The sequence below is a fragment of the Ceratotherium simum genome, chromosome 13, assembly GCF_057802395.1.
Source record: "Ceratotherium simum simum isolate JZ-2026a chromosome 13, ASM5780239v1, whole genome shotgun sequence".
NCBI lineage: Eukaryota > Metazoa > Chordata > Mammalia > Perissodactyla > Rhinocerotidae > Ceratotherium > Ceratotherium simum.
The window spans coordinates 25040739-25064903 of record NC_141912.1 but is presented as its reverse complement, the minus strand read 5'-3'; the positions used below and the strand labels follow the sequence as shown (position 1 = coordinate 25064903).

At 44.9% G+C, this 24165-nt stretch overlaps 2 pseudogenes across 1 annotated transcript; both read right to left on the bottom strand.

Annotated features, from left to right (window-relative positions):
• Window positions 1-3097: 3097 nt before the first annotated feature.
• On the bottom strand, window positions 3098-11442 carry LOC101405923 (butyrophilin subfamily 2 member A2-like; annotated as a pseudogene).
• A 4499-nt stretch (window positions 11443-15941) lies between these two features.
• LOC101406178 (butyrophilin subfamily 3 member A3-like) lies at window positions 15942-23594 on the bottom strand (annotated as a pseudogene). Its single transcript, XR_015553911.1, has 5 exons — window positions 23573-23594; window positions 19924-19950; window positions 18674-18700; window positions 18189-18215; window positions 15942-16645 (listed from the first exon to the last, which is right to left on the bottom strand). The product of XR_015553911.1 is annotated as a butyrophilin subfamily 3 member A3-like (transcript).
• Between the last annotated feature and the right edge of the window lie 571 nt (window positions 23595-24165).

Below are 24165 nucleotides of genomic sequence, written 5' to 3'. Positions count from 1 at the left end.
CTGTTTATATATATTCTAGAATGTGCGAGTTATATATATTGCTTAAAGTATTGCCAGCTGCTGCAACAAGTATCTTCCAAAATGTCAGGGGCTCAACCCAACAATAATTGAGTTCTCACTCACATCACCAACAATGCATTTGATCCTGGCTGGCAGGCGGGTTTCATGGTGTGACTCCTTTCATCTGCTTCCCCACCCCCAGAGCACAGAATCCTCTGCATGTAGCCAGAAAGAGGGAAGACAAAGTGGCCACCACCTACAGGCTTTGGCCCAGAGTGGACACACTTCACTTCCACCCATATTCCATTGATAAGAGACCGTCTATGGAACCACCTAGATGCAAGAGGTGCTGGGAAATGTGTTCCCTGGTGGACAACTAATTACCAGTGATAACTATATTATGGAATGGAAACATATGAATTTGGTGGACAGTTAGGTTTCTCAGGCTCAGTGGGGAAAGCTGTTATTCAGACCACACATAAAGAGTAAATCTCACTTTCTGATTACACTGGGAAGAGCAAATAAATGTTGTAGACAATCTCTTCTGCTTTGTTTTTCAGGTGTTTTGGGGGGCTACTATTAGCCAAAAAGAGAAGTGTTCTCCAGAAGTTTTGGTCTCAGCTACAGGGAAGGTATTTTCTAACTGATAGTCAGGCTGCTCCAGGTACTGAAGGCAGCACATACCTTTAAACTCTGTTTCTGTTTGTTTCAAAAAGAGACTTTACCTGAGGCCAATTTGTGGAATTGGAGAAGTTTGACTTCAGGATATCCAGTCTCCTCTTGGTACTTGGTTTCAGATGCCCAGGGCCTGCTGACTTTCTAACCCTATCCGTTATCAGACAAGCTTCTGCAAGGCCAGGGCCCTTATCTATTGCATACTTGCATACTTGAAGGAATGGAGTTAGTGCCTGAAAGACAGGAGTAGGTGCTCAAACCATTGGTCAAATAAATACAGAAAGAGAGGGAAAGAGACAGAGTGAGAGAAAGAGAAAAATTATCATCATTATTGACCTTAAAACTCCTTTGCTCTATTTCTTTTACATTGCATTTGAAGTCTTTTATTTTTCATTCAGGAATAAAAGGTTATCTCTCTCATTAAGCAGACTTCATGGAATAGGAAGCAGGTGGGAGTCTTCTGGGGCAAGGGAATCTCTCCCCCCTGGATTGTCCCTTACCCAAATCCTGCCCTGCAGTTGATCCTGTTTTGAACATTTTTCCTTTGGGGGAGAAGAAAGAGCCCTTCCTCCTCATGTTCCTTCCCCCGCTTCAAGCTTAGCAAGACGATTAAGCTGCTCTGATCTGCAAAACGGGGAACCTTGGACCTAGCCGAAATAGTCTCCAACCAATCAGAGGCAAGGAGTTACCATTATTACAAAAAAATAATAATGGTAATAACATTTACTTTGTACTGGGTGAATGTGTATTAGATAGGTTTCTATTGCAATCATGCTTCCGAACAAACACCAAACATCTCAGGGGATTATATCCACATTTATTTTCCTCATTCATGGGTTGACAGAGTGACTGGAGTGCAGCTAGTCCAGAGTAGAGTCACCTGTTGGACTCCAGGCTGGAGGTTGGGTTCCAGTCAACTCCAAAGGTCTCTTTTTTCTGAGACCAGGAGCTACAAGACATGTGCTTCTCCCATTCCCGGCAGATGGCAGTAGCAAAGGAGCCAAGCCAAACCATGCAAGCATATTTAGAGCTTCTGTTTCACTGACATTTCATTGGCCAATAAGTTACATGGCCAAATTCAATGAGGTGTGGACTGCAAAGACTCATGGCTGACAACAGGAGAACAGGGGGCATTGATCCTATCCACCACAGGAGAGAGCTCTAACCACAAAAGTAACATGTGCTAAACAGAAAACAAGAAATAAACACACACACTCATGCACACAAGCACTTAGAGCATACATAATCACACCACCAAAGGAAACACAATTGAAACACTTTTCTTCTACTCTCCCGCTATCCACCCAGATGCTCAAGCCAAAGCTTAAGAGGCATCTTTGCTTCTATCCTCCTCTCTCTCAACATCTAATCCATCAGCAAGTCCTATCTCCAAATAAATCCAAATCCCTCACATTCTGCACCTCCATGGTTACTGCCATGGTCCAAACTTGCATCATCATCTGTTGCGTAGACAATTGCAATTGTTTCCTAATTGGTCTCCCTCCTCCACACTTGCTGCTGCTTTGGGAGCATTTGACCTCCACCATTCGACAGACACAACATGTACCCACCACAGAACAGACAGACCATGTACCCACCACACAACAGATACAGCATGTAGGCACCACATAATAGTTTCAGTTTCAATCTCTAAAGCCATACATGTTGACAGATATAACTAAAGAAGCAAAGGCTCTTTGGGATCCTCAAAGTTTTGAGTGTCTAAAGGCCAAAAGCTGGAAACTGCTGCTCTCTCCACCAAACCTGAAACTTGTGATCCACTTGGTCCAGGATTCAACTGCTCAGCTGGGATCTGAAAACTTAGTCCATACTCAATAACTGAGTATTGACTTTTTGCTTATTGCACAGACACTGGAACCAGGCCAGACCTAGAAGTGTCCACATCCTTCGTCTTTCTTCATCCAAGTTCTAGGCCTGATGAGCTTTAATGTTGGCTCTGGAAATCTTGAGAGTGGGTTGAAAATGGACCATCAGCTCCTGGGCCCCTTAGATGTAATGATGGGGTTTAACCACGCCAACAGGCTTGGACCCATCCCACCTCTCTGGTCCTGCTTACTCTATCACTGACCTCCATTTGTAGTTTCCGCCTCCCCCCTTACATCCTAGTGCATCCTGTTGTACTCAAATGAGTCCACAGTGTCTGATATCAACTCCAGTTTCATTCTGAAAGTGTCACTCTGATGATAAAGCAGCACGTTTTCCACCTGTCACTTTCTCATTCGTTCTTCTTGGTTAAGAACCATGTGGCAGCACTAGTTTCCTGAGACTAGGCCCTGGCCCATGGATATAAGCAAATGAGTTATGAAAGCAACAGCCTAATGAGGGAGAGTTGGGGCTGGGGCCTGAGGGGGTTGTCAAGGGGGACCCTGGAGGAGGTTCCCTTATGTGACCAGAGGGAAGAGGGCCCATTTTCCTCCATGGGGTGCTGTACTGTGGTAATAAGGATGGCCAGGGCTTATCTACTTGGCTCTGTGACAAGGGAATTGGTTCTGGTGGCTGTGGTGGGTCCCCGCCCTGTGAAGGGTCAGGCCACTCTCAGGCACCATGATCTCCTGGGCCCCTGTGAATGCTGGGCAGATGAAAAGGAGGCTGTCATCAGACCCCAGCCTGAAGAAGGGCCTCAGGGGCCCAGAGAAGTGTAAACAGGGACATGTGTAGATGTGCGATCTGTCCCTCATGTCACAGAAGGAGACATGTCCAACTTCATATTCCAGGAAGGTGCCCACATGGCGAAGGTGCTCTGTCAAGGAGAAAATATTCTCAGGAGAGGACAGGGCTCTGTATTGGATTCCAAACATCTCCAAGGTCCAGAAGCCATTCTGAGGAACCAGTAGGGCCTCTCCTTTCCTCTCGACATCATCTCTACAAACCCCTACAGCCCACACCATCACGTTTTTGACGCCCACCTCCCAGTAACGTCTCCCTGAGAAGAAGATATCCAGGCCCAGGACATAACGCTGACAGTCGAATCTGTCTGTGTTGTCAGGCATGCTCTGCCTGGACGGGATCCATCTCATACATCTCTGGTCCTCTGACAGGAATAGCTTAGTGTCGGGGTCCAGGACCACATCAGCTGCAGAGGAAGTCTCAGGTTTAGGTTTGGGGTCTCAGGAGATTGTGTGGTTCCTGGTCCCCAGAGAGGTCTCAGAAAGCTGGTAGAGATCCCCTGTGTGGTGGCCTTTTCCATGAAAGCCCCAGGTCCCAGGTAGTTCATAGACAAGAGTTACTTAGGCTGCACTTCCATCTCTTGAGTGACAGGAGCATTGCCTCAAGTAGAGGATAACTGGGGCTCTTGGAAATGTAGAAAATTTAGAAAATGAGGTGAAATAAATGGCTTCCACTTTCTCTTGACCTTCTCAGATCTGCCCCCTTTTTTGTTCAAGACATACGATCTCTGGGACTCTCTTTAGTTAGAAACTTTCCCACTTGGCTTAAACCAGCAGAGAGGCCCTATCCCTCTCCCAGCGAAGCAATTAAGGCCAATTTCTCCCTACACAGTTTCCTGGGGGGTAAAGGGTCCTTTCATTGGTCCTCTGTGTTCCACCAGTTTAACCAGAAGACAATTGATTTAAATGACTAACAAGGGCTCCCTTCACAGGGTAAAAAAGGAGGATAATGTCCCCAAAAGCCAACCTGCTGCCTGAGAGGTGTGTATGGCAAAAGGCAGGGGGAACTATCTCCATCCAGTTTTGCTTCAACAACCTGGGTCTGAAGTCTGCAGCTCTGACCTCTCTGGATACAGGAAATGCTTCAGACCCTGACATTCCACAGACTCTCCCATCTGCAGTCGTTATTAGTTAGTCAATCTACATTTCCATTGTGTTAAAATGACTTTCTCCTTTCCCCAAGTTGATATGTATGACTGTGATAATTTTGAAATTCATATGAGGAAAGGGAAAAGTCTGAGTGCCATGGTATCAGATGAATTCTGGATTCCTAGGTGCTTTTGAGCAGAAGGTGGCAAATCATAAAATGCAAAGTGCTCATTAGGACAAGGCAAGTGGATTCCTTGCTCTCCCACTAGCCCACCCCCCCGCCCCTCACAGGCTACACACAGAGTATCAGTGTTCTCTTGGAGCAGAAAGGCATTATGGCACCTGTCTGTGCACACCTGGGACAAGCTAGGGGAAGCTCATTGCATTCCCACACATGTCTCTTCAACTGTGCAGTCCGTGCCCTCTCCCAGGTTACAAATCATGAAACCATATTGTCTTCTTTCAAATTAATCCAGGATCCACAGAGTAACAACTACTACCATGTAACCTTTGTGGAGGTCCACTGTGTATGGTAGACTTCCGTAATCATGGAATAAATTATTCTAAAACAGAAAGTTTGGTGGGAACTAAGCCATAGAGTTGATTGAGAGCTGTGGAGATTCCCTGACAGAAGAGGTGGGATCCAGCTTTGGGTGGGATACTGCTAGCGAACTGACCTCAGTTCCCTGCTGCCCCCAGCCAGTCTTGGGCCCCCTTGTTCATCTCCTCTAATGTGTCCTGTTGGCTGGAAGTGGGGAGGATGCTCAGGAAGTGAGGGAATGTCAGAGGTGCTCCAGCATGTGAGAGGGTTCTTCTCCATCCTGCAACGGGACAGACAGAGAGGTGAGCTTCATGAGATAACGGCTAACCAAGCAGAAGACAAATTGTGTCTGGAGTAGTTCAGGAAATGCTAAACTTATGCAATTCCTCTTGAAGTTGCTCTGAAAAAATAAACAGAAGCAAACGAATGTCCACAATAGAGAGACTAAGAGAATCTGAGTTTGTATTAAACCATGAAGGACTGGCCCTTTCATTGAACACAACTGTCCCCTTTTCCCCCTTTCTAAGGAATTGTCAGCATACCAGAAATGACGTATGATCAGGTGGATTGAGATTATCAGTACTGATTTAGGTTTGCTTTAGTTCAACAATGTAGTGCTACATGTAGCCAGGTGACTGGAGGCAACATTGCAGAATGGAAGCAAGCAAGCTCTGAGGATTCATTCTTAGCACATGAGTTCCAAGCCTTTCTTCTGCCTCTATTAATTTCCTCTCTCTGTTTCCCAGGCCTCTAGCTGTCAGAGCTGTGTCCTTTGTGTGACAGTGAACTGTACTCTTACTCTTTTTACCTTTTATGTGAAGTTCTTTCTCTTTTTCACACATTTTCCACAGTTCTTTACTTCTTGTTTCTTTTTTTTTTTTTTTTAAAGATTTTATTTATTTATTTTTTTCCCTCCAAAGCCCCAGTAGATTGTTGTACGTCATAGTTGCACATCCTTCTAGTTGCTGTATGTGGGACGCGGCCTCAGCATGGCCGGAGAAGCAGTGCGTCGGTGCGCGCCCGGGATCCGAACCCAGGCCGCCAGCAGCGGAGTGCGCGCACTTAACCGCTAAGCCACGGGGCCGGCCCTACTTCTTGTTTCTTTCTCTTCATTTTCAACCTCTTTTTCTCTTGACAGAATCTCTTTTTTCCCTGTGGAGTTTCTTGATAAGACAGATGCTTCCAGTGATGAGGAGGAGCAGAATGGGCACAATGACAGCCAGGGCCACCATCCAGGGAGATGTTCTGGGAATAAAGGATTCTGAAAAGGGAACCCGAAAAGTCCCATTTAGTGAGAAAAAGGGTACCAGGAATGAGAGTGCCCCTCAGGGCTCATATTTAAAGACCTCCCCCAGGTCCCTGCTCTGTTGATTTCTCCATCAGAAACCCAGATAGAGAAAGAGTCATCCACAGTGATTGCCAGGGCTGGGAGCCCAGGAGACAGAAAAATAGAAACACCTGGAGTCAAAGTCACCATGCGAAGGATCAGGATGAATAAAAGCTAACCAGCCATGCTGGATCACCACAGCCACCACCCTGGGACAAGCCACCATCCCTTCTTGCCTGGAATATTGCAATGCCCTCCTCCTGCTTCTGCCCACACCCTCTGCAGTCTATCCTCAGCACAGCAGCCTAAGTGAGATAATGTTATGTCTTTGCTCAAAACCCTGCAATGTTTCCTATCCCACTCAAACTAAAAGGCAAAGTCCATTTGTGGCCTACATTGCCACATATGATCTAGACCTATTGCCTCTCTGAATTCATTTACTCCTACTCTCCCTGCACTCAACCATTCCAGCCACACCTGCCTCTTGGGGTTCCTTGAAACTGCCAGACATGTTCCTGCCTTAGGCCTTTTGCATATGCTATTCCTGCTACCTGGCTTGCTCAGCCCTCAAACATCTGCATGGCTCATGCCTCACTTGCCCAATGGCCATGTTTTCTGTGAAGCCTTCCCTGACCATCCTATTTATAATTACAACTCCCCCATAGCACTCCCTATCCCCTCCTTGATTAATTGTTTCTACAGTACTTATCACCATCTGATATAATCCACAGTTTAATTAATGATTTCACTCCTTAATTACTTCGTTTATTGGGCTCTGCTGCTCTAGAATGTGAACCCCATGAGGGCAGGGATCTTTGTGTATTTTGTTCTATGATTTATCTTTGGTTTGTAGAACAGAGCCTTGAGTATATGTGATGCCTGCTAAGTGTTTCTTGAATGAATTGATGAATGTCTGTAGATAGAGAATTTCCTTGCTCTGTCCCTTGGGAAATCCCACGAGCAGGAAGGGAGGGCTTCAGCAGGCAGCACCTCTGGGTGTAGATAGACACCTGCCCAGACCACTCTCCATGGTTTATGATTTTTCTAAATGTTTAAAAATTGTTGCAGGATGAGGACCATAACAGGGAAAAAAGATCAGATTTACCATAAGAGAAGAGGCTTCCACCCATGTGTTTTGAGAATATTTGATTTTCCTCTTGTGACAAGGGGAGAGGCCCTAGCTCCACTGCAGCCTCCAGCCCTTCCAGGCCCAGGACCTTTCCACCCCACACCCCTATCTCCCCATCGATATTACAGGCTCCAATCTGGCTACTGAGGATCTGCCTCCACACAATGGGCTCCAGAGGGCAGGGAACTAACCTGGAATGACAATCACAGTTTCTTTCTCCTGGCCAAGCAGGGTGTTGTTGATGGAGCAGGACACATTCCTCACAGAGGGGTCCCTGATGATCACAGCCGTGGTGACCGTGAAGAGGCTGTCTGCATCCACAGTGTAAGCTTCCTCCAGGGTGGGCACGATCTCACCATAAGGGTCCCTCCAAACCACTTGGGGCTCTGGGTACCACCCTACAGATATGCACTCCAGCTGGATGCCTCCATTCTCATGGCCCTTCATTTCAATGAGGAGCTTAGAGCCCTGGCCTGAGGAAAGAGAACAGGGCTCAGATAACAATGCAATGGTGTCTTAGCCAAAGTGTCTTAAAAGATCAACTCTTAATGGTGAGAGCCAAGGGAAGAGGGGAGAGAGCAAGTGTCCAGCCTCCAGAGAAACTGATTACGCATATTCCATGCATTCCTGCAGTACCCTCTCTGTGAAGGGAGGAAGGAAGGAAAGGAAGGAGGGAGGGACAGAGGAAGGAAGGAAGAAGATAGAAAGGAGGAAAGTAAGGAAAAAGAGAAGGAAGGAAACCTCAACATTGGAGAACACCAGGAGACCGATATGCCAAATAAATGATGAGATCTCTAAGGAAAAAGGATTACATTGCACTTTTTTTTCTTCTCTACAGACCCCATTATAGTACCAAGCATCCACCTCCTAATAAATGTTTGTTGATTGATTCATTCAGCTAGAGATTTTAATGTTCTGACTTCTCTATGGGTGTGTCCACTCTGACCTGAAACAACCATGTTCAGGATTTCACTTTCAGCCCTGGGAGGACTTCTCAGTAGCCTTAGCTTCCTGAAGCTCTAGGTTAATATAAGGACAGAAACCTGCCCAGGTGGCAGAATCTTAAGAAATTTTTTGACCTTCAGATACTGACCATTCTCTCCTGGTTTATGGCTTCACATCACCACAGATATCAGATAATCATGAGGAGCTGTTGGTTTTAAGGAGAATGGACAGAGCTAGTGTGAAAGCCAACTCTTACCTCAGTTCAGAGATGTTTATCTCCCATGGCCTCAGTCAATTTTAATGATTTTCTTATAGTCCCTTGACAACATCCACCTGTTAGAAAGATCTGGATACTCTGGGATCCTCAAGATAACAATATCACCTCCCCAGTGTCAGCAGAACATCATCAAAAATCCTAGGAATCCAGGCTCTTCGTAACTTATTCTGTCTTTAAAAGATTCTTCAATAAAAGAGATAACAGGTGTGAGAGAGCTGCAAATGCATGGTCCTGACAGACTTCTGCCCCTTCAGCAATGTGTCCAGCAATCATCCAAATTGCTTTTAAGCAATTCCTTCATTAAGCTTATCCAACAAATTATACCAAAGACAAAATTAAAGCAATCACTTAAGTTTTAGTGCTTCCTGATCAACTTGATTTTTGCCAATGATACCCAACCAAGTGGGCTCGCCTCCTGGTGAGTTAAATAAGACTCTACACCAGTGGAAGTTGTCTCACAAAGTAAAGTGTATTTGCAGCAAATTAGGCCATGAGGATTCATTTCCAAAGTCATGGCGTCCCTGAACAAAGGAAAGCAGGAACTTTTATTTGGTTGGGAAATGAATATTCAAAAGGGAGAGGTGGGTATTCGCTTGCACAGGCTCAGTTGGAGAACATCCTTCCACATAATGAAGCCTAAGTTCCTCTTGGAGAGATCTTTGCATTAAAGATAAGGCAAAGGTCATGGGCATAGCTCTTGTGGTGAGGCTTGGTCAGTTTCAGGACAGCTGGTGGTTACATCCTGGCTTGGTCAGTTTCAGGATGGCTGCTGGTTACAGCTCCTTAACACACAAAAGGAAAAGAAACAACCTGGAAAAACAATTAATTGCTTACAAATCCACCTTTGACTTTCTCGAGGCACCTAGTTGGTGACACTAAGAGGAAAAAAAAGCTAGTTGCATATTGAAAGGCTCACACAGAAACTTGGAAGTGGGATAAGACTCAAAATAATGAGGCAAGTTAGAAAGAAATTCTACAAAATATTCCATGAAGTTCAGTAATGGCAAGCATGAGACAATAGACTTAAGGACAAAAATCAGTCAACAATTAAACAAACAAAAAGCAATAAACAAACAAACAAAATTCTACAACTCAATTCGGAGTACGGCAGGCCAGTACAGGGTCATGTTGACAGGGAAAGAGTAGATAGTCCCCGCCACACCCATATCCACACTGTCAGCTGTGCAGTGCCGCTGTGAACAGAGTCAGGACACCAGGTTGAGAAACACCCCTTTGAGGATATTTTGTATTAATCAGATACAAGGTTGCCCTTCTGAGTAACAAAGATGGGATCTCCCACCAGCTGTGATTTGAGGCCCCCTGGGAAGGTCACACTGTCCCCAAACCTCACTTCCACTGGTCTAATGGATTGAAATTCCATTTATTTCTCTGTGTCTTCAAGGCTTTTCCAGTCTTCAAACGTTTCTTTTTAAAGTATAATACACTGACTCCAGGAGTGAGGTCATACCCTAAAGCAATTATTAATAAACTCCTAGAAATCCCAGTTTAAATGCCACTTCTGTTTTGAAGCCTTGCCAAATTCCTCTTGGCTGAATTCTCACTCTTTTTCTCTGTGGGGCTAACAGGCTTAGTACTTAATCATACTTTCATGAAATCGTCTGTTTACATGGGAGTCATCCTCACTATGATTAGTATTTCAGGAAAGAACAAAAAGGCAAAATGTATATTTATCAAGAATGAGATGTCCACTTGTTGTCGTTTTCTGGGCAGTCCTTGTTTATACCAGTTGTCCTGGTGCAGTTATTTACAGTTCTCCCCTCACTCTCCAAAGGGTACAGTTTGCATGATCAAGTACAAGGTTCCCCATCAAGAAGCCATGTGCCAGGCACTGTGCTGGATGGGATTTCACATCAGATCCTCTCAGTCAGCCCAAGAGGTGCATGGCTCACTCCCTCACTGCATTCTGGTTTTGCTCCAAACCAAATCTGCTGACAGCTTAATCTTGGGATGTCCAGCCTCCAGAGCTGTGAGAAAATAAATTTCTGTTGTTTAAGCCATTCAGTGTGTGGTATTTTGTTATGGCAGCCTTGGCAAACTAGCAGGAGTCAGGAATAGGCGGTGTACTATTTGTTGATATGTGTAGTGGTTACATTGGTTATAGTTCATGATAACTCAGTATTCTGTACATTAGTGTTTCATGAGTTTTTCTGTATATTTCACAATAAAAATGTCTAATTCTAAAACATGTTACTGAGGAAGACCCTCAGAGATCTGCAAGAAGTAAGCATAAGAATAATCTTCAGGGATTCAACACTCTCTGCTGTTCAAGGCTACAACTGAGTTCTGTGTGTGCTTCTCAAGAGGCGATGCCCATAGCTTAGCAGGGCAAACCCACTCATTTGACCCTTGGGCAGGAGGAAGCCACCCTACCCGTGTAAATGGAACTCTAGGCAAATATCTGCTGGTCTGCCATGGGCCTTAGGTTAAGAGAGAAACTTTCCTCAAGAGCCACACTGTGAAAAACCAAGGGAATGAAATGAAATGACACATCTGCCACCATCAGGAGCATGACAGCCTCATTGTAGATTTTGCTTTCTTAGAAATAATGGTGGTAGATGCCATTTTCATGGGCTGTGATGTTGTGGATGATCAGCGCCACTATCCCCTTTCTTATCTCTTCCTTCACAAAGGTTGTTCTTCCTCGGTACTCCTCCATCTGCTCCTCTGTCCTCTCTCGCCTGCCCTTATACACAAGCACTACAGGGAGAACTAAGACCTGAACCACCGCACCTCCATATCCTCAGCACTTCTCTCAGGTGACAGGTGGCAGCATAACATGTTTGCTTCTGCTATGGCCAGGATTGGATCAGCTGGCCCCACGACAGTAAACTGGTCTGTTCAACAAAAGGGTAGAATCAGGCAGGGGCACCAACCATCATATATCTAAGGCAGGAAAAGAAGTGTATATTCCGGGTCACAGGCAGATTCTTTCTCTATTTCTAATATATTCTCTCCGACATAGTCTTTCTAAGGCCACAGGGGCTTCCTGGGCTGAGAATTCTGGGGCCAGTAGCTATGGCTGGTCAGCAGCAATAGATACCTATTAGGAGTGTCTGCTGAGGCTGCTAATGCTTCCTGAACAAAACATTGAGAAGCACACACTGAGCACCCCCTACTGACCCTGTGCTCGCACAGATTTTCTTCCATTCAGATATCTAGAAGAGTGCCTGGAGTAGAGTATAAACCTGAGCTGTCCAATATGGTAGCTGCTAGCTAGTCCCAACAGAAATGTGCTAAAATGTGAAATATATGCACATAATTTTGAAAATTTAGTATGAAAAATATTAAATATCTCAATGATAATATTTTTCATTAATTAAAATTTAAATAACACTATTTTGATCATTTGAGGTTCAAGAAAATATATTAAAGATTATTTCATCTGTTTCTTTTTTAGTTTTTTAATGTAGCCACTAAAATACTTAAAATTGTTTATGCAGCTGGCTTTTGTGGCTCTCATTGCATTTCCATGGGACCATGCTAGTATGAATTCAATGGGCATGTGCAGAAGGAAAGGATGAGTGAACACAACTGCAGTACTTCTTCAGACTGCAGTGTTTTGCAGACTGAAGTGTTAATATACTTTCTGAGAAGCTGACAGTATCTAGTGGCATGGACCCCACCTGAGACCAGTGCAAACAAGCTGAGGAGCTGGAAGAAGAGAAGGGAGCCCAGCAGGGGGAAAGGCTGGGAAGCAGGAGGATCCGTAAGCACCTCAGATGAGTCATCCAGGAGGGACAGGGACCAGAGACCTAGGGGCACAGACACGGAGAAATCAGCCAAGGAGACTTGGAACCATAGTTCTGATCTAAGTCAAACTCTCTTGTAACTTGTGTTGGTATCATGAGCGCCGCAACTTCTGTGTTCAGCAACCTCTTTCCTCTCTGGGATCAGGTATCTCCCGATAGATTGATTAATTAAAGATTCCATGGAATAAGCCAGCAATACCAGGATCAGGGAGTCAGTTTTCTGCCCTTATATGCTCACTTCTCTCTGGCCAGAGTTGAGTTTCTTCAGTTGTCACTTCATATTCTTTCATACCCTCCCATCTTTCCCTTCCTCCTCCCCAGGAATCTGGCTGTTTGACCCCAGGTAAAGCCAGTCATGGAGACCCTCCCCAGCAGGAAGCCTTCCCTCTCCCAGGGGCCCAGCCTTTCTCTTCATCAAGTTCCCTCCCTCCATTTACCACCCCAACCTCACCCCAAGGCTGTAGCGATTCCCCCACGCCCCTTTCCTACTTTCTACAATTCATTTCTGGGTTTTCTGTTGTCCTCTGATGCTCAAGTGATGATTTTCCCCTTATTCCTTTTCTCTCTAACCCACTTACAGGCACAGTCACAACGAGAAAGCAGAGAAAAAATTTTCTTCCTCTCCCATTAGTCACAGTGTGCGGAGCTGTGGGACATGGGACAAGGTCCAGTCTCTGACCACAAAATCCCAATATTTGCAATAAATAGTTTAGAGCCCAGGATTGTCTAGCTGTGAGTCAGTCAGCCAATGGTATACCAGAGCCCACTTTCTCCCAGTTACTAGGTAGAATACACAGAAACAATTTAAGAATTAAAATCAAACAGCTGCTAATAGCCTCTTGCGATGAAATGACCTTTTAATTTCCTTTTTCTGTTTTCAGAAACAAGATACTTTTCATTTTTTCCCATAAAACCTTGAGATTCCCCGAGGATTGTGGCATCGCTGCTAACTAGGAGAAGAGTCTTCTGTGTGTAGAAGTGTCTATTTAGTAGAGGATGGGGTTGGGGGTGGAGAGGTGATGAGGTAAACATGAACAGCCCTCTTTCCAAAGCCTGAAGGATCTTATTCAAGTTGTTTTGCTTGTGGAGGGCAGTGGAGAGATAGGGGGAACCGTGGAGACATAAGGGAGAACACAGGGAGGGGTTGGAGGAGTAAAGAATGAAGTAAGACAGCAGCTGCAATAGTAGACTCTAGACTTTGTAGACTTCGTCATTCATTCAAAAACCATTGAGGGAGAGATGCTGAGGATCCTGAGAGGAAAAACCTCTTTCTTTTGGGGGCAGGAAGATGGCAGCAAAGAAAGATTTTCTAGTTGGGCTTCATCGTCTGCCATTAGATGCACAAGTTGAGTCCAATAGCCCCCTACACCCACACAATGCTCCACTCCCATGCACCATAGACCTGAATCAGGCCATTGTATTGATTTCTTCTAGAATAATCTTCCTGAGACACATTTATTCACATCTCCCTCAAGAGCCTAAATGCTTATACTCAAGGCCTCAGATTCCTTTCTGATTCAACTCAAAACTGTGCAGTTAACAGACTAGCAATGACTCCACAGTATCCTCCCAGGACTGGGTTGCTCTTGGGAAGGGACAGAAGAAGAGGCTAGGAGAGTCCAAGGGCCTGGTCTGCCTATGCCTCTATCTGAAGAAAATCAGACCCCAGGCTTCTGGGGAAGTTTGTACCAGAAGTATACAGCAATGCCAGGCCTCAAACCCATGTGGTAGCTGACCTGAGCTAGAGGGACACATATGTGTTCTGAACATGAGGAAGACCTATTGTCCATGAGGTGGTTTACTAGGACACCAGGTCCCACCGGGGTGTGCCACTTCGGATCATGACAACATGACATAATTAATCTCCTTCATGAGAGGAATAAACCTAGAGAGTGTGTTCCTCCCTTTGATTCACCTCCAGCTGTGGATTCCTTCCAGGTGAGGCTAAGACATTCTGGTTCTTAAAAGTGGAAGAAGGCAGAAGAGTCAAAGAGATTCAAGAGAAAAGGAACAAGGAGAGATTCAAAGATTGAGAGAGACTCAATCTGCCATTGCTGCTTTGAAGGTGGAGGAAAAGGGCCACGAGCTGAGAAAGGTGGCAGCCTCTAGAAGCCGGGAATAGCCCTCAGCTCATAGTCAGCAAGGAATAGCACTTCAGTCCTACAACTGCAGACTGAATTCAACCAACAATCTGAATGAGCAAGTAAACAGATTATTCCCTAGGGCCTCCAGAAAGGAGCACAGCCTGTAGGCACCTTGATTTTGTCCTGGTGAGATCCATGTTGGACTTCTGACCTTCAGAAATGTAAGAAAATAAATTTATGTTGTTTTAGGTCCTGGAATTTGTGGTAACTTATTATGGCAGCAGTAGAAAACTAATACAATAAGGATTTTGGGAAAATGTTGCACTGAGGTTAACTGTGAAACTGTGGTGAGCACACTGTGGGGCATAAAATCTAGAAAAAGCTCAATTGAAGAATGAAGATTATTAACAGGTTTATTTAACAAATGTAACTTGACAACCACATGCCAGGTAAAGGGGATACAATGGTGAACAACAACAGTGATGATAATAAAGAGTAGCCTTTCCCCAGTATCCATCAGTTGAAAGGAACATCTGTTAACATCAATGAATGATCAGGGGTGGAAATATCCCTTTCCTGGTGAGGGATTATACAGTGCAATAAAAATACCACTAAAGTTCATCTGGCTTCCCTCCTCTCAAATTCTTATTCTTCAGACAATCTTTAGGTGTTAAGTTAGGCTCCTAGAACCTTCAAAGGAGGATTGATTCTGGCTCCATGATCACGCATCACATTGACAGAGTGGGTGCACATGTGCCCATCATTAGTGAAGAGTTTGGCCTCTAGTCCCTTCACATCCTGTGTGATGCAGTCCCTGTGAATTCATTCTCTGGACCCCCTGCAGACTCAATCCAATGAAGTGCTGGGCCTATGGCTCTGACAATTGACCTTGAAGGAACCAAGTGGGGTGTGGTCTCCATAATCACTCACAGTGATCTTTAATGTGAGGTGCCCTGGGCAGCAAAACTCAGGGCTGGATACGGTCCCACGGGGGCAATGGGACAGGAAAAGAACAACATGCTAGGGCAAGGGAGTGGGACAGGGGCTTAACCTCTCCCAGCAGCACAAATTTCCGTGTGAATTATATAAGTTACTTAACTTGGCCCTGCCTCAGTTTCTACATTCTCAAAATGAGACTACCTTGCAGGGATTTTGTGAGGATTAAATGAGTGAAACTTACTTAATGCATTTAGCACAGCACCCAGTATATTTTGTCTACAAATGTTAGTTATTGTTGTTCAAATCTTAGCTGTCATTCACTTGCTGAGTCCCTTTTGGAAAGTTAATTCACTTTTATGCACCCCCGTTTCTTTATCATAGAAAGGAGACAAAAAAGTACCAAAATCACCTGTCATGTGGAATAATGGGATTAATGTTAGTGAAGTACTTCACACAGTGTATGCATTTAGTAAGTATTTTATTGATATGATGCGTTGCTGTGAAGGAGGAGGCCCTCAGCTCCAGGCTGGGCAGGGGGGAGCAAGCACGTTACTCAGCCTGAGGGTCCCATTTCTCATCAGCAGAGCCCGGGGCTCACTGGGGTCTCCAGGGAAAGGTCAGACACTAGGTCAGTAACAAGGGAACTCTGCACTCAGGTCAGCGCTGGGCAAATGGCCAAGGCTGTGGTATCCACTGTCGAAATTCCGAAAACAGGATACAGAGGCCCAGCGAAGAAGGTGTGCGGGAAGGTGTAGATATGATTTCCGTCCATGGCATTGTAGAATGAGACCTCACCAGTCTCATAGTCCAGGAAAATCCCCACTCTTTGAGGAGGGCTGGCAATTGTCAGGTTGTTCAGAGGGTCAGCGAAAGCCTGATAATCATTCCCATTAGACAGCCTTACAATCCTGAATCCATTCCTGGGTGCTATATAAACAGAAAATTTCCTCTCTACATTCTTCCTACACACCCCAACATACCACTCTTTCCTATACCCCACATCCACCTTCCAGAAATGTCTCCCTGATGTGAAGCTCTTGCAGCCAAGAACAAAGTTAAAGTTTTCAAATGTCTTAGGATTGTATGGTAGAAACCATGGTGTGTGTGCCCTCTGTAGGATCCTTTGGTCTCTGGAAACACGGAGGATGGGGTGTGCAATGTCCAGATCCAGAATCACATCCACTGCAGAAAGTATGGGATGGGCCATGGCATCAGCCATTGTTCCCAAACCTCAGAACCACAGCCTTCAAGACCTGGGTCTCGCAGAGGAGGTCTCAGTCCAGAGCTTGGTGTCCCCAGGCTGCCCTGAAAGTGACCCTCTCAGGAATACCAAATGAAAGGCCCATGTGTCTTCTGATTAGTGGAGTACAGTGTTGAGGGTCAGAATCTGCCTAACCTGATATCTCTAGCTGGCTGCTTCCTTCCATCTTTCACCTATTTCCTGCTCTAAATGATTCAGTCCACCTGTGCTTTACAGTCATATAAATATACATATCAATCCTTGCTCTACCACTTCTGAGCTGAATGACTTCTTTTTCTGCAGTCTCTTTTTCCATAGTCTGAAGCTATATAATATCTTTGAGCCTTAATTGCCTTATCTGAAAAATGGAAATAAAAGTACTAATATCTAGGGTAGAAATAGAAAATACATGTTTTATATTTAGCCTAGGGCCAGGCATGGAGGAAGTGCCCCATGTTATAATAGCTGCCATGCCTTTTCTGTGCTAGAGGCCATGTTGGGGGCTTTCTGTGTTCCCAGATCCACTCTCCCACTTTCTCTCCCCTCTTCTGGGCCCTAGGAATCTATCTTCTCTGGACAGCGTCCCTGGGCTCCCTTGCCTCAGGTTACCTGTTAGATTTGGCCAATGGGAGGTACTAGCTAAAGATTGGAAGGAGAAAGAAAAGAGAGGCACAGCATTTATTCCCCTCACTTCCTACCTGCCATCATCAGATGGCAATGCTCTAACAAAGGCATGACTCCTCTCAGGCAGCCCTATCCTTGAGCTACAGCTTCCTCTGGGCTCCAGTAACTGCTCCCTCTCCCTATTCCTTCAAGCCTAGGGGTGGTGACAGCTCCCCACTATTGTGAGCCCTGGGGCACTTCACATTCCCTTTTTGGTTTCCCTTAACCCCAACCCCACTTCTGCCTTTGTAAAGAAGTCCTTTTCTAAACCTTCAATAATCCGGTTTGAACATGCCATGTCTTTCTTCTTGGTTTTTAGACCAATGCACATTCATTACCTCATTTAGTCTTTCCCTCAACCCTCACATAATAGGTTTTATGATCACCATTTAAAAATGAAGAAACTAAAGTTCAGAAACATTAAATAACTTGGGGACACACAGGAGCAGGAGGTGGTATAAGAAGCTTGAGTAAAACAAAGATCTTTGTGCACTGCCTTCTCTCCTTGGTCATTCCCCATGCTCAGTCTTCCTGCAGTATTAGTTCACTCTGCTTCTCCTTCCCCTCAGATCTACCCTTTATCTCTCTTCCTTCCCATGAAGATCTCTGGAAGCCCAGGACAGCAATTCTCCCTTGTTCTCTGGGCTCTCAGCAGGAAGGCCCTGGAGATGGGCACATCTTTGAGACCAGGACCTCAAGTCATCCACCCGGAACTCTCCAGTCATAGGGACTTTTCTTGCCAGAATCTCAAGAGTTGGAGACGAAAAAGGGAATATGGTCCCTCAGGTTGTTGTCCTAGAAAACATACAGTGATTCACTCACCAGCTTGGAAGAGGGCCATCTTCCATTCTGAAAGGCAGGAGACACAGATAAGGAAAGGGCATTATTTCTGTCCTTGCCCCCACCCATTCTCCTCACTAAGCCTTTTCTCTCTCCCTTTCATCAGTCTCTTCCAAGGTCCGGCTTCCTTCATCTACAGCTCTGCTGATTCAGGCATACACCCTCTCCAAAATAGTGAACTTTCTACCCTCCATCACATGGGAGTGCAGGCCACATGGCCAGGCTTTGCTAGTGTGGGGCATGTGTGACCGCAGGCTGTGGGATGACTGAAAATGCCAAGATGCTGTAACTGGAAGTTCCTTCTGAGGCTCTAGAAAAGCAGGAGTGGTATCCCCCCCAGAAAATGATCCTCCAGGTTAGATCTGATTATTCCTCCTGGGAATGCCAATGGGTCACACAGGAGAGAAACGGCTTAAATGCTTAGTACACATATGCCAGGAAACTCAGAGAACATCAGGGTCACTCACCAGCATAGTTCTGAGACTTCTCTCCACCTACAATGGAAGAAAGGTACAGATGTCACCTGAACAATGTCAATTCTGAGTCACGTCCTTTCTCTTTTTTTGCACCCATCTAATCTTTCTTTCTGGCCTCCATCCCCATGCTTCATACGCACTGCCTCTGCCTGTTCAATTGTCTCTTCCCATCTCCTCCTTGATATCAAGTCTGAGAACATCAATTCCATGCTGATGATACCACAGGCACCATGTAAGTACTTTCCCAGCTGAGACCCGGCAGATCTATTCTGTATGTATATACACTCCCATACCTGGGCACAGGTGTCACTGTGTGTACACGTGTCTGTGTATGTGCACTAGAACCCATCTGTCTCAAGCTGTTATGTCCTGCCTACTCCTGAAAAGAATTGAGCAACATGACGAGGAACTTTCAGATACTATTTTTTTTAAAAGCAGTTCTAATAAATCTGTGACACCTGAGCTATTGTGGCTACTCTCTTTTTTCTTTCTTTTTTTTTTTTTTTGTGAAGGAGATCAGCCCTGAGCTAACATCCGTGCTAATCCTCCTCTTTTTGCTGAGGAAGACCGGCTCTGAGCTAACGTCCATTGCCAATCCTCCTCCTTTTTTTCTTCCCCAAAGCCCCAGTAGATAGTTGTATGTCATAGTTGCACATCCTTCTAGTTGCTGTATGTGGGACGTGGCCTCAGCATGGCCAGAGAAGCAGTGTGTCTGTACGCGCCCGGGATCTGAACCCCGGCCGCCAGTAGCGGAGCGGGTGCACTTAACCGCTAAGCCACCAGGCCGGCCCATGGTTACTCTTTTTAAACACACTTTTCTCTCATCTTCTTCTCTGATTTTCTCATTCTTTTAAATCTTACATTCTTTGTTTTCTTCTCAGCAACCTACAGATTATGTAAAGCAACATGTGAGATTCCAAGCATAGGGAAGTCACTTCATCTAGAGAGTTCCATCCCCATCCTCCTCCTTTCCTCTCAAGTGCACCCTGGATATTCCCTGGTGCCTTGCTGGGTTGAAGAGTCTGTGGGCCCCTCCTGGAGAGAGATTGAAGGCCCTTTTCTACATTAGAAAACCATGATTCCCATGTGCTTCCCCACAATCAGCCACCCTTTCTTTCCCTCCATAAAGGGATCCAGGACATTTCTCAGCCATGGACAGAGTTAGAGGTGTGGAAAGGACTGGAAATATCTTAGTACAGAGTCTTAGATGCAAATTCAGAGAAAACGTCAGAGCCACTCACGAGCCATGTACTGGATCTTTCTCCACTCTGCAATGGAAGAAATGTGAAGAGTCATTCAGATGCTTAAAGCAGTGAAAGGGAGACATATATAGGTCCCTGTGGGAATAGGAACTTACTGAGTTCATGCTGGAGCTCCTCTGGAAAATAAGGAGAAAAAAAATTACTGATGTAGGAACGGAGCAGGGAGGAACTCTGGAAAACAAACCTTACAAATGACCCAGTGTAGGGGTGGGTGCACGGGGTGGGGATTGAGTGAGGTCCTTGGGGGTACCCTCCGCTAAGCCAGTGCCTTAGTTTGCCTCCCTGGTCTGATACCTCTTGTCCTTCCTTCCAAATCCTTTTCTGCTTGCTTTCTCTCTTTCTCCTTCTGCTGTCGCCATAGGAAGTAACCCAACACTGCAAGAATCAGCAGGAAGATGGGTAGTGTCCCCACCAAGGCCACAATCCAGGGCCAGGCCCTCCATAAGGGGTCTGCAATGGAATGGAGCTTTAGCCTCTTACCCCAAGGGCAGAGATCACAGAGCTGATCTCACGACATTAAATGACCCTTCTCCTTCTAAACTCTCAGCGAACTTTGTATAACAATTCAGTAAACTCTTACTGTAACATAATACTATTACTTGTCTTGAAATGTCTGCTTCTCACATCTGAATATGAGTTTCTTGAGCATGAGACTCATGTTTTTTCTAATTTAATTTTTCAACAGGTTACCTTTACACAGTTCAAATATCAAAAAAACATGAAAAGTCTCCCATCCACTCCCTCTTCTCTCTCCCAATTTATTAGCCTCTCATTAGGCAGCTTAATAGGGTGGTTAAGAATGTGAACTTAGGAGCTGGAGGGGCTTGTGTTCAAATTCTGGCTCCTCCACTTGACTGGGAGTGTGATCTTGGACTAATTACTTCACTGCTCTGCTCCTGGTGTTCTAATCTGTAACATGGGTTAATAATAGGACCCTACTTGTAATGTTAAAAGATTCAATAAATGCTTATAATGCCTGACACATAGTGAGTGCTATGCAAGTGTGTATTACATTTTAAAAATACAAAGATATGCTTATTTTTTCTTGATTACACCAAAGATAGATTTCTCTACAAACTACTCTGCATCTGGCTTTTTCTCTTCATCTTGGAGATCCTGCCATTAGTACAGAGAGAATGTCTGTGTTTCTTTCACAGCTGTGCAATATTCCATTGCATAAAAGTTTTCCATTGATGGACATGCACATAGTTTCTAACTTTTTGCTATTATAATTAATGCTATAAGAAATAACATTTTACATGGGTCATTTCATATAAATGCAAGAATATCTGTGAGATAAATTCCCAAAAATGGGATTTTGGATCCGTAAGTAGGTACTTTGGAGAAATACTACTATATGGTCCCAATAGCAGTTGTGCCAATTTATACCAAAAATACATCAAATTATGTCAACAAATGTCTAAGAGTAACTGTCAACCCACAATCCCACCATTAGAGAGTCTGATCTACCACCTCACTCTTGTTTGTTTTGTTTTGGTGCCAATCTCACAAGTGGAAAATGTTTTAATACACGTTCTTCTATTGAGTGAGATAGGACACCATCTGGTGTGTTATTTCCTTTTCTGTGAACTAATAATTCATATCCTTCACTCATTTTTCTACTGGGTTGTTTTATATTTTAAGGAGATTAGCTCCTTCTCCAAGATATGAGTTGTATGTATTTTTTTCATTTGTGTTTGCTTAAGGGTCTGATCTTTAGCATTTTCCCACAATTCCCATTGCCTTTTACAGTTACCAGCACACAGGAAATACTCAAAATGTTCATGAGATAAACAGATTTATGGGGAAAGGAAACATCCCTGGAGTAAGAAGAAGCCTCTGGGTCCCTGCTCTGCGCCTTATATTCACTGCAGAGACCCAAGTCAGCGACAGAGAATCAACATTCTTCTTCTTTCAATAGCCAGAGCTCAGCACAGTGAGGATAAGCAGAAAACTGACTTGCAATGGAAATCCTGGCTGTCTTTTTCTGTCTGGGAAGGGATTTCTGATGATACAGGACACTCTTCCCCAGAGCTGCCTTTCAGGATCAAAGATGCTGCAACTGTACACAGGCTGGCTCTATCTGTATCCAATGGTACTGCACAGCTGGCATGCCTCTCCCTTGGCATCTCTCCACTGTATTTGAGGCCGGGGATACCAGCTGGCGGACATGCACTACAGATGGATGCCTCTACTCTCATAACCCTTATTTCAAGAAGAAAATCAGAACCCATTGCTGTGGAAGGATAAATGAGCTTGAATTCTTTGGAGACTCCTGTACTGAGTCTCCACACAAATCAGAGGCACACTCACATTAGGTAATTCAAGGGCTGTTTCATTAAGGAGCTATTTACAAAAGCGTGGTCATGGGAAGGGGAAAACCAAACGGAATAGAGCAATACCCCAGAGCCAGGAACAGTGGAGATATTACCACCCACCTCTAAATCCAAAGAGAGGTGGAGAAAAAGCCATTTTGAAGACCTAAAAGTAGATAATCATGTAGACAGGGACTTCTTAAGAGTAGCTATGATCTTGGAGAAGGGAATACAGCCAACTAGAGGTGGTCCTGCAGGGAGAAAGCCAGGGGAATAAGTACTTAGACCTCTCTTCCTCTCTTCCTCCATCCGTCTTCTGCTATGGCTCCCCAGTGATCAAACCCAGCAAGATGCTACAGGGCAAGAGAGTGCCCAGAGAAAAAGAAATCAACATGATCTCAGAGTTCTCCTGTTAAACATAAGCAATTTCATGGAACATCAACATCAGACAAGGGCACTTTGTCACTGTGATGGGTTAAGACAAAGACAAGACCACTCAACAACTGTGTTTGAACATAGAGAAAAATATGAATACTGTCCAAACTACAGTCATGAAGAAACATTTCCCTGTCCTGGCTATGAGTGACTGCTGCTCCTTCACCAATTAAAGCTTTAGCTTCACTCAAGTCATTTTTCTAGATAAGAAGTCTTGAGACATCCACACACAGCATCAAACCCTCCACCTTCCTGACAGAAACCAAACCAGATCAAAACCACACTTCAACATACCCTCCCCCAACTCCCCTAACATAAGCCCAAATTCTATACCAAGTCTTCTTGAACACCCTCTTACTGAGACACCCCACAGTTCCCACATGGTGTGCATTTTCCCTCCCTGAAAAATGTAATAAACACAACTGGGTCAACTCCAGGTGTGTTCCTGGGAGCCTTTGGCTGGAGAACATTGGCAGCACAGATGCTGTCCTACAGGTCATCCTCCCAGGGCCCACAGCAGTCTGCACCTGGAGGGGCCACAGAAGCTGTCTGGAACACAACTGAACCCAAACAACTGTGTGCCATCACTGAGGTGATATTTTCTTATCCTTCCTATCCTCGACCTTCCACTTCCCTGCTTATACCCTGGTGGCCAGCAGGAGGGAGTTTTTTACTTGATATTATAGGGTACAGGAGAGATTCTTCCTGGAGGAAAGCCTGTGACTTTCCCAAGGACCTCAGAGAAACAAAGTGGGAAGGCAGTGGAGGCAGTTCCTAGTGAATTACCAGGATGCTCTGAGGTGTATTGGAGCATGACTTCTGCCTCTGCTCACAGGTTCCAGGTAGCAATGAGTTCAGAACAAAACCTGGAGGCTCACCTGCAACCTTCAGCTGCATCATGGCGTTTTCAGAGAATTTGTCATCTTGGAAATAACACAGGTAATTTCCACTGTCAGAGGCTCTGGTGTTGTAAATTCGGAGAGTAGCCTTCCCTTCAGTGATGCCATCTCTTAAAATCGAAGTTCTCCCTCGATATTCTGCCATCTGTATGTCTTCTACCTCCTCCCCATATGAGTACATGTATACTACCTCAAGATACTCTTCTGCCAAAATGTCTGCTTGCGAGTCTCTTTACTTTGAGTTCCAACATGGAAAATCACTCATAAAAATATGTAATGTTAAATGTACATACATTTAACATGTAAATATTATGTAAGAAGCATTAAATATACATACATGAACCCTAACCCATCAAGAAATCCTTGGCTCTACTGTCCAAATAGGTTCAGAATCCTTCCACTTTCCCACACTTCCCCTGCTGCAGCCATGTCCAAGCCTCCACCATCACACTCTGATTAATGCAGGAACCTCCTTTCTGGGTCTCCTGATTCCACTTTGGTCCCCTACAGTCTATGCTCAACACAAGAGCCAGTAGGTCCCTTGAGTCACATCGTGCCACTTCTCTGCTCAG